Source organism: Balearica regulorum, chromosome 12, assembly GCF_011004875.1.
Source record: "Balearica regulorum gibbericeps isolate bBalReg1 chromosome 12, bBalReg1.pri, whole genome shotgun sequence".
NCBI lineage: Eukaryota > Metazoa > Chordata > Aves > Gruiformes > Gruidae > Balearica > Balearica regulorum.
In genome coordinates, this window is record NC_046195.1 from 14,957,127 (window position 1) to 14,966,134 (window position 9,008).

Sequence of the window (9,008 nt, forward strand, 5' to 3'; positions counted from 1 at the left end):
CGGCTGCCGCCGTGCGAGATCTCCCGCCCGCCGTGCCGAGCCCCAGGGCCGCCGTGTCTCTCGGGCGAGGATGCTGCGAGTGAAGCACCCCACCTCGCCAGGCTGCTCGGGCTGGGGCTGGCGTCCTCCCTCTGTGCGGGGCAAAGGAGTTGATTTTCTTAGCAGAAATATATATTATTTTTTTTCCCCCTACTCCTTTTCAGCAATGCCTTGGTCTGCTCGGAGCCTTCGTCTCGATCCGCTCCGTGCAGGCAAAGCCCCAGCACCTGGGAGACAATTGCACCTTGCACTTGGGGTATTTTGGGGTTTTTTTACGCGCTGGTGGATTTTTTTTTGTAATTTTGATTTTTGGAGGGTTGGAGTTGGTTTGGGGTTTTGGCGCAATTTAAGCCGGATACGTACAAAATGGCTCCTTGGCACCGCGCAAAGCACCAGCGAACAGCCTGGGAGGGATCTGCGGGGACTGCCCGGGCTCCCGGAGCTCCGGCGGCCGCAGCGGGCAGCACCCGGAGACGGCTCGCGTCCTGCCTCACCTGGGCCGCGGGGACCGTGGGACCATCCTTCCCCTGCACGCACCCACTCGGGAAAAACAACCCGCGGCTGCGGGCGGCCCGACGGGACGGGGAGGGGCGGCGGTGCTGGTGCGGCTCTGGCCATGGTGCTGCACCGCCCGCCGGCCTCGGCGCTCCAGCGGGACCTTCCACGCCCACCCGCGGGTGGCACGGCCCCCGCTGCCCGCTCCTTCCTCAGGTGATCCCGGCTTCGGGCAGGGCGGGCGGCCCCGCCGGCCGCACCTCGGAAGAATCCCGCTGCCCAGAGCCCGCCCGGTCACCGGGCCGCCCCTGAATTATTTAACGTGATCGTCCTGTAACGAGTCCGCTGCCTTCCCCTCTTCTACGTCCTGCACGTCTGACGTCACTTTTCTTTAATTAGGAGAAGTTATTTTTAGCCAACCTGGAGTAACCCCCCTCGCCTCGCCGCCTTGAGCTGCATCTTCTCCTAAATGTTTATTTTTTGGTTTGGTGGGTTTTTGGGGTTTGGGGTTTTGTGGGTTTTTGTTTTTGTTTTTGTTTTGCTTTTCCTTCCACAATCGGGGCTTCGCACAGAAGCGGCAGCTCCCGACGGACGTGAAGGAAACGCATTGCTTTGTTTAGCAATTAAAAACCGCCTCTGAGCAAGCCCCGGCGCTGAAAAGGCAAAGCAGCGGCGTCCCAGCCCCCGGCTGCTCTTTTTTTCTCTCCGGCCGTCGGGGGCCGGGACCCAGACGGGGACGGTCCCGGACCGTCCTCGCTCGGCGGGGCGAGGTGCTGCCCGGCCGGGGGCCGGGGGTGGAGGCACGTCGAAGGGATCCGGCCAGGTGCGGGCTCCCAGGCCACCTGCACTGCTATGATTCGGGTTTCCTTAAGGCTGAGGCCTAAAATGCATTTCATTTCCAGGGAGATAAAGGGAAAAAAACCCCAACCCCACAAACAAAAAAACCCCAAACAAACAAAAAACCAACCCAACCCAAGGAAATAAGCATTCGCGGGAAAGGAGGTAGCAGAAGGGAAGAATGAATGGGAGAAAAAAAATGGGAAAGACGAACAATAAAAGAAAACAAAATAAATAATAAAAATAAATAAAGAAAAATAGGGAAAAATTAAATAAAATATTTTTTTTTAAATGGCAAAGAAAAGAGATACAGCAAATGAAAAATAAAATAAAATAAATCCTCCAGCACCAGAAGCCGGTGGCGGATCGGGGCACTGGCAGCGGCGGCCCCGCTGCTGCTCCTCGGCGGTAAATCCGAGCAGGGAAACGGGGCGCCCTGGTTCTCCCCCCCCCCCCGCCCCCCGAAACCAGGCCCCGCAGCAGCCCCCGCTGCACCGGGAGGAAGAACTTCCCCAGGAGCCCGGAATTTCTCCCGCGGCCTAAAGCCTGGGTGCCCCGGGAGGTTCGGCCTCGTCCAGGCGTTTCGCCTGGTGCCGCCTCTCCGGCCGGCGAGCGGGGACGTTTGGGGGCAACTCGGCAGCCGCCGCCAGCGCTCGGCCCCGGGCTCCCCGCCGCCCCGTCGAGACTCAGCCCGCCCCAGGTTCCGCTGCCGAGCTGCAACGTCTCGGGCAGTCGGGGAGCGGCTGCCGGAGCAAACGCGTCCCCGGCAGCAAAAGGTCCCCGGTGTCTCCCGCTCGTCCCCCCGCGACGGGTGGGCCGGGGCCGGGGAGCCGGGCGGGCGGTCCCGGTCCCGTGTGGTGCCGGCACCTGGAGGCGCCCAACTTCCCGGCGGGGACCGGCCCAACTTCGTCTCCCCCCTCCCTCCCTCCCTGCCTCCCTCCTCCCCCCCGGCAGCCGGTGCGTTTCCCTCCCCCCCCCCCCCCCCCAGCCCCCAGGGGAAAAGTCCCCCCGCGCCCTCCCGCCTCCCCGGGGCCGCCCCGCCGAGGCGGCGATGCCCGGCCGCGACACTCACTCTTGCAGCCGTGCCGAGAGCAGGACGGCGGTCCCCGAGCGAAACGGGCGGTGGGGGCTGCCCCCTCCTCCCCGGGCGGGCGGGCAGAGGGGCGGGCAGGGCTGCCCCCGGACGAGCAGCGGTCCCCGCGGCCCCCAGCCCCGGGCACGGGCCGGCGGGGGCAGCGGGGGCGGCTCTGCCCGGGCTCCTTGCGTCTTCCCGGCTGCTGCCGGTGCCGGCTCTGGTTGCTGGCCAGGAGCTGCCGCCGCCGGCAGGCTCTGCCCGCACTGACGTCAGCCCGGCAGCCTCCTATTCACTCCAACCATGGCGGAGAGGAGGAGGAGGAGGGAGAGGGGGAGGGGAGGAGGCGGGGGGAGGGAGGGGGAGAGGAGGAGGACGGGAGGAAGGCGGCGGTGGCGGCGGGGGTTGGTGGCTGGCAGGCTCCGCCGAGCAGAAAGCGCAGCCCCTCCGCCTCACCCCTTAATTACCCCCCGAGGATGGGGGTGCCGTGTACCCCCTCCCCCCTCCCGGTGAGACCCTCTGCCGCCCGCTCCCGCGGGGCCGCCGCCGCTCACCTGGGCGCCCCGCCGGGCACCTCGCTCTGCCCCCCGGCCCCGGGGAGCGTTTCTTCGGGGAAGAGCCTGGGCCGGCCCCCCCCCCCCCCCCCCCAGCCCGGGAACCCTCTCGGCAGTGTCCCCGTTCCCTTGAGGACCTTCCCCCCCCCCGCCCCGGGAAAAGGCTGCAGCCATCCCCTGCCCTCTGCTGCCCCGGGCAGCTCCCCGCCGGCCCCCGGCCACCTCCCCCGGCTCCCCCGCCCCGGCACGGCCCGGCACGGCCCGGCACGGCCCCGCAGCGCTGTCCAAATGCTGAACGTCCCCGCGGCTCCCGGGCACGGCCCGGCCCGGCCCGGCCCGGCCCGCGTTGCAGCCGTCGGGCAGGGCCGGGGCACCGGCTGCCCCCGGGCTGAGGCCCCGGCCCTGTTTGACAGTCTCTACCGCAGCAGGGCCGCGCCGTGCCGTGCCATCCCCGCCCCGACGGCCAGGCCGAGCCCCGGACACCGCTTCGCCTTGGCAGCCGCAGCGCAGCGAGCTGGAACCGGGGTGCGGGCACGGCAGGTACCGCCTGCGCTTCCCTCCTCCGCTCCCCCTCCATTGCTATCTTCCCGGCTTCTTTATAGAATTACACACATATTGCTTCGCCTGCAGCCTTTGCAGTAAGGCAAAAAATACCCCCCAAAACCCCCCATCAACGCTCCCCCCGCCAATCCCCTCCTGGCACACCTTTACCCCGCTTCCCACCTCTCCTCCTCTTCCTCCCTGCGTGTAACCTGGCTCCTATTTTTTACCTCCGATTCACTCCACCGATGCCCCGGAGCGGCTCTGGGGAGTCTCTCGCCGCCCCGATGAATACACAGGGATCCCCAGACAGGTTTTCTATGTAGGAAAAAATAAACCGATCGAGCCCGAGAGATCTGCAACAGCCGAACACGACGCCTCGCCTTTACATTCGTGTTTTTAAATTCCCCCGTTATTTTCCTTTTTGCATCTGCGAGTTGCCACGAAAGGAAATACAACCCCAAATGCCACCGCCAGCAGAAAGCGGTGCTCGTTGCCAAATTCTGTAGTATTTTATTTTAAAAGCAATTAAGTAACACCATTTTTTAAAAAAAAAGGAAAAAAGAAAGAAAAAGCGTCTTCTCCTCTTCCCGGGGAGTGTAAGAAATCCTTTTGCTCACCCAGAGTCGAAAACCTAATGGCATTGTCGTTAAACACGAAAAGGAGAATATTAAGAAATTGCAACACTCCCTCCCGAGCGCCCCCCCCCCCCCCAGTTTATTTGCCCTAATAATTAATTCACAAGAGCTTAACTTCGGTGTAACCCTGGCGGTCTTTTCATTAAAAAATCCCCGCGTTTCCTATTGAATTAGCTCTGCTCCATTGTCGCTGAAATGAAGACGCCAAACCAACTTTTACCCTGAGCATTTTCTCACCAGCCCAAAGAAAAGTCTCTCTCCTTTTTCTTTTCTCCGATTTTTTTTTTTTTTTTTTTTTTTTTTTAATTCAAGCACCCAGGCGATGGACGTGTCCTGCAATTTAACTACTTTCAAATTCTTTGTTCTGGTCCCACCGGGGCTCTATTGTCACCCTATTGAGAGAGCTTATTGCCAAGTCAAGCCTGAGCGAATTGAGACACACACGGGAGGAGCCCCGGGGGCTGGGAGCGGGCTCCGTGGGCTGCTCCGCCCGGGGAGACCCCGGCCCAGCCCCGAGGGAGCGGGCAGGGCGCGGGGCAGGGGCTGTCTGCAGCCCCCGGGCCGGGATCACCGGCACGGATTTTCCCAGGAGCCGTAGCCGCAAAGCAGCCCCGGCCCCGCAGCGCCCGCAGGAGCCCGGCCCGGGGGTTGGCATGGGGCAGCTCCGTGCCTGGGTACCCCCCCGGGATCGGGCTCCTTTGCACCCCCAAAGCATCTCCCCGCAGCGCCGGCACCGCCCGTGCCAGCAGCTCCCGGGCTCCGGTACCACCGCTGCGGGCAGGAGGGGGACTTACCTCGGATGCCCGCGCTGCCGCCAGCCTCCCTCCCTCGCCGGTTCTCCCTTCATCCCGAAAAGGAGAGTGTGTGTGTGTCCCCTCCATCCCATCCCCGACCCCTCCACCTCGGAGCCGGTTCCCGCCCGCCTCCCCTCGCCCTGTCCATCCCTCACTTTCGGAGCTCCGGGGCTCGTCTCCCGAGCAGGAAAATAGCGGGATGTGGGGGGGCTGCTTTTCTTTTCCCTTTCACCCCCCTCCTCCTGGTTCTACCCCCCTCTCCCAGCCTGGAAAAGGGGGTACGAGGTGGAAAAGGGGGATACGAGCTGCAGGGAAGTGTTATTTCAGGAGAAAAAAAGCTGAAAGAGAGGTGCTGGGCACGGATTCCCACGTAAGCCCGTACGTCACCTATAAAAATTGCCCGTTTCTCCCGTTTCTTGCTCCTCGTGTGCGTGTGTGTGTATCTGAAATACCTTTGCCTTCGGAGGGGGGTTAAAACCCCCTTAAAACCAGCACCCCGTTAAAATAGGCTTCCTCCAGCCGGGAGGGGAAGGCAGAGCTGGAGGATGCTGGAGGGCAGGGGCCGCTTCTCCGCATCCCTCCTCCCTGCCCCAGGGTGATATTTAGTCACCCCCCGCTCCCCCAAAACACCCACCCGGACCCATCTCCAATCTCTCGATGCCGGGAGGTGATGGTGATTTGCAAGGTCCCACGCCGGTCGCGCCGGGACGGCCGCGGCGGGGAGGGGGGGGGGGCGGGCGGCTGCCTCCCGGCGTACCCCTCCTCCGCTCCGCCACGGCCCTCCCGGCGCGACCGGCCGCTCTCCGCCGTGCCTCGGGGGAAGAGGAAGCCCTTGACCCCTGGCCCCGGGGGCAACGGGGTTAAACAAAGTCCCACCGCCCCATTATCCGACCGACAGCATCGAGCCCCCCGGCGGGGAGCAGGGACTGCAAGGGAGGGGGAAGTCGCATCTCCCACCGCCCGTACCGGACCCCGACGGAGCGTACCGGGATGGGGATGCTTCCCCAACACACGGACAAAGAGCTTAGGGACAAAAAAAAAAAAAAAAAAAAAAAGACCCTGCACACCCCATCCCGACTTATTCATTGCAACCAGTCCTGCTGAAACGGCGGATTCTGGGGGTTATTTCGGTTTATGGTGGTGATTTTTTACAGTGGTGCCGCGCCTTGCCGAACCTCCCTGCTCGCACTCGGGTGAGGTGCGGGCAGCCCCGGCCCGGTCCTGCCTGCGAGCACGGCAGCGGGGGTCGTTGTCATCAACCCTCCCCAGAGAGCTGCCGCCCGGAAGGGCTTCGGAAGTAGGCAGGGAAAATAATTTCTGGGAGATTTTTTTTTTGTTTGTTTTTCCTGCTTGGTGAGGAAGGGATTTTTTTGGTGGGGCAGGTTTGGATTTTTTTAATTTTTTTTTTTTTTGAGACCACATTAAAAATAAGTAGATCAAAGCCCCCAAATAAGAGGAGATCGGCGTAGACATAATGCATCGGAGGGGAGAACAAGTCCCCTACACGCCGATCCTTTTCCAGAGCCACCCCGTAGCATGGGGTCCCCAAACCCTTCCTTACTTCGCCCCAGTGCAGCTCACGGCTCTTCCCCCCCTCCCAGAGCACCCCCAGCTCCGGAGCATCCCTTCACGCGCACCCGCAGCTCCCCGCCGCGCTCGCGGAAGGACCGGGAAACCTCAAGCCTCCGGTACGGTGGGGGACTGAGCACGGGCATCCCTCGTGAGGCCGGATCCTGCCAGGCTCAGGCAGCGGGTACCCCCCGGTGCTGGGCGAAACTGGGTGAAGCACTACCCCCCCATCGAATCCCAGGCTGGGGAGCGGCAGGTGTTTTGGGGCACACCGGGGGGCTGTGAAATGCATTCAAAACAGCAGAAAACAGCATTGCAGGGGTGTGTGCCCTCCTCAGCCCTCGCCCTCCCGCTCCCCCATCTTGGTGCTGCTTTTTCGGAGAGGAACGGGCATAGCCGCAACCCCCCCGTCCCCCCGCAATCCTGCACCTCCGGCCGCATAGCTCCCTCCCCTCGGGGGTGCAGGATTGGGGGGGGGGGTGCTCACCCTGCGTTTGGAGCTCCGCAGGGGCCGGTAGAAGCGCGGGGGGGTGTGTGTCACAGTGCCCGGTGCCCCCCTGGCCGGTGCCCCAGCGGGAGCGCGAAGCGGGCTGGGCCCCGAGCTGTACCCGCGCCCCGACGGCCCCGGCCCCGCGGGAACCGGCCTGGCACGGCCGGCAGCGGCGGGGCCGCAGCGCCACCTGGCGGCTCGGCACGGCACGGCACGGCTCGGTCTGGCACGGCACGGCACCCTCCAACGCCAAGGCCAGGTTGGCCTCTGCCAGGAGCCACCTTCCCGGCCAGAAGAGCCCCTCTGGGGGGCAGGAAGGCTGCACCCACCTGCCCGGAGCCCGGCACCTCCTTATCCCCGTCCCCTGCACCCTACGGCCCCTCCCTGCGCCCTACGGTCAGGGCTGGCTCTCCAGCTGCGGCTCCACCCCCACTCGCCAAGCTGTCCCCACCCGTGTCACACGCCCCAGCAGTGTGGGCTCCTGGTGTCCCCACGCACACCCCATGCCCGGCTCCTACCTGTGCAGCCATACGCCACCCGCGCCGGCTGGGCCGGGCGAGGGGACCCTGGACCCCACCACTCGTCCCAAGCCACCCTTGAGGCCTCAGAGCTTCAAGGCGTGAGGTTTTGGGGCGCGGGTGGGTGCCCTGGCTCCTGCTGAAATCTGCCCACGGGCCTTAAGGAGCCCCATGAACACCTGACACGAACACGGGTGGCTGCGGGACCACCGTGGGAGCCTGGGCTGCGGTGCGGGATACAGTGTGCGCACCTGCAGTTCCAGGGTGACGCCGTGCCAGCCCCCACGCAGCTGTGGGGCTGTGCCTGCCGTGGGCAGCGGTGCCTGGGGACTACCCTACCCCATTCGTGTTCTGAACGCGATCGGTTCCCGGCTCCGTGCTCGTAGACCCCTCTCCGCCTTTTTCCCCCTCTGCGGTTAAAAACACGAGCAGAAGGCCACGCGTGCCCGCAATAAACCCGCCGGCAGCAGCTCCGGGTCGCCACCGGCTCCCGCCCCGAGCGGGCGAAGCAAAACGGACAACGCCACCATGACGTTTTCCGCCGACCGCGGCAGGACTCGAACCTGCAATCTTCTGATCCGAAGTCAGACGCCTTATCCATTAGGCCACGCGGCCGCCGTTATAGCGTGTTTTCCGCACGCCCTACTGAGTCAGCCGGCGGTGGACCGTACCATGTATATGGGGGGGACACGGGACGGGACGTCAGAGCGGCCGGAAGCTCCCCCGGGCGATGTGGTTTGGATCCGCCCTCCGGCCCAGGCCCGGGCGGCGCGCGCCGAGACCAGGTAGGTGCGTGGGGCTTGCACGGCTGTGTAAGGGGCGTGCGCGGGTGTGTAAGGGTGTACGCGGGTGTATAAGGGTGTACGCGGGTGTGTAAGGGTGTGCACGGGTGTGTAAGGGTGTACGCGGCTGTGTAAGGGGTGTGCACGGCTGTGTAAGGGGTGTGCGCGGCTGTGTAAGGGGTGTGCACGGGTGTGTAAGGGGTGTGCGCGGGTGTGTAAGGGTGTACGCGGCTGTGTAAGGGGTGTGCACGGGTGTGTAAGGGGTGTACGCGGCTGTGTAAGGGTGTACGCTGGTGTGTAAGGGGTGTGCGCGGGTGTGTAAGGGGTGTGCACGGCTGTGTAAGGGGTGTACGCGGCTGTGTAAGGGGTGTGCACGGCTGTGTAAGGGGTGTGCGCGGCTGTGTAAGGGTTGCACGGTTGTGTAAGAGGCGCATGCTTGCGAGGGGAACGCACGGCTACGGGAGGTGTGTGTGTGCACGTAGTTATGGGGGCTGTGCAGGACTTCGGGGTACTGTGCACGACTACGGGGGGGGGGTGTGTGTGTGCGGCTGCGGGGGTTGCATGCGTGCCGGGGGGGGTGTGCGCGGCTGCGGGGGCGTGGGCGGTCCGGGCTGCCCCGCAGTGGGGCTGAGCGGGCGGTGCCGAGCTCGGCCCTCGCTGTTGCTCTCTCCCTGCAGCTG

General features: G+C 64.4%; 1 long non-coding RNA gene and 1 other non-coding gene across 2 annotated transcripts in view; both read right to left on the reverse strand.

Annotated features, from left to right (window-relative positions):
- Positions 1-2,713, reverse strand: part of LOC142603534 (uncharacterized) — a 40,942-nt gene extending 38,229 nt beyond the window's left edge. The window contains exon 1 of the long non-coding RNA XR_012837482.1: positions 2,444-2,713. This is a non-coding gene — a long non-coding RNA (uncharacterized LOC142603534). The remainder of the gene's footprint in view (positions 1-2,443) is intronic.
- Positions 2,714-8,088: 5,375 nt separating this feature from the next.
- TRNAR-UCG (transfer RNA arginine (anticodon UCG)) lies at positions 8,089-8,161 on the reverse strand. Its single transcript has one exon. It is a non-coding gene; the product is annotated as a tRNA-Arg (tRNA).
- Positions 8,162-9,008: the final 847 nt, after the last annotated feature.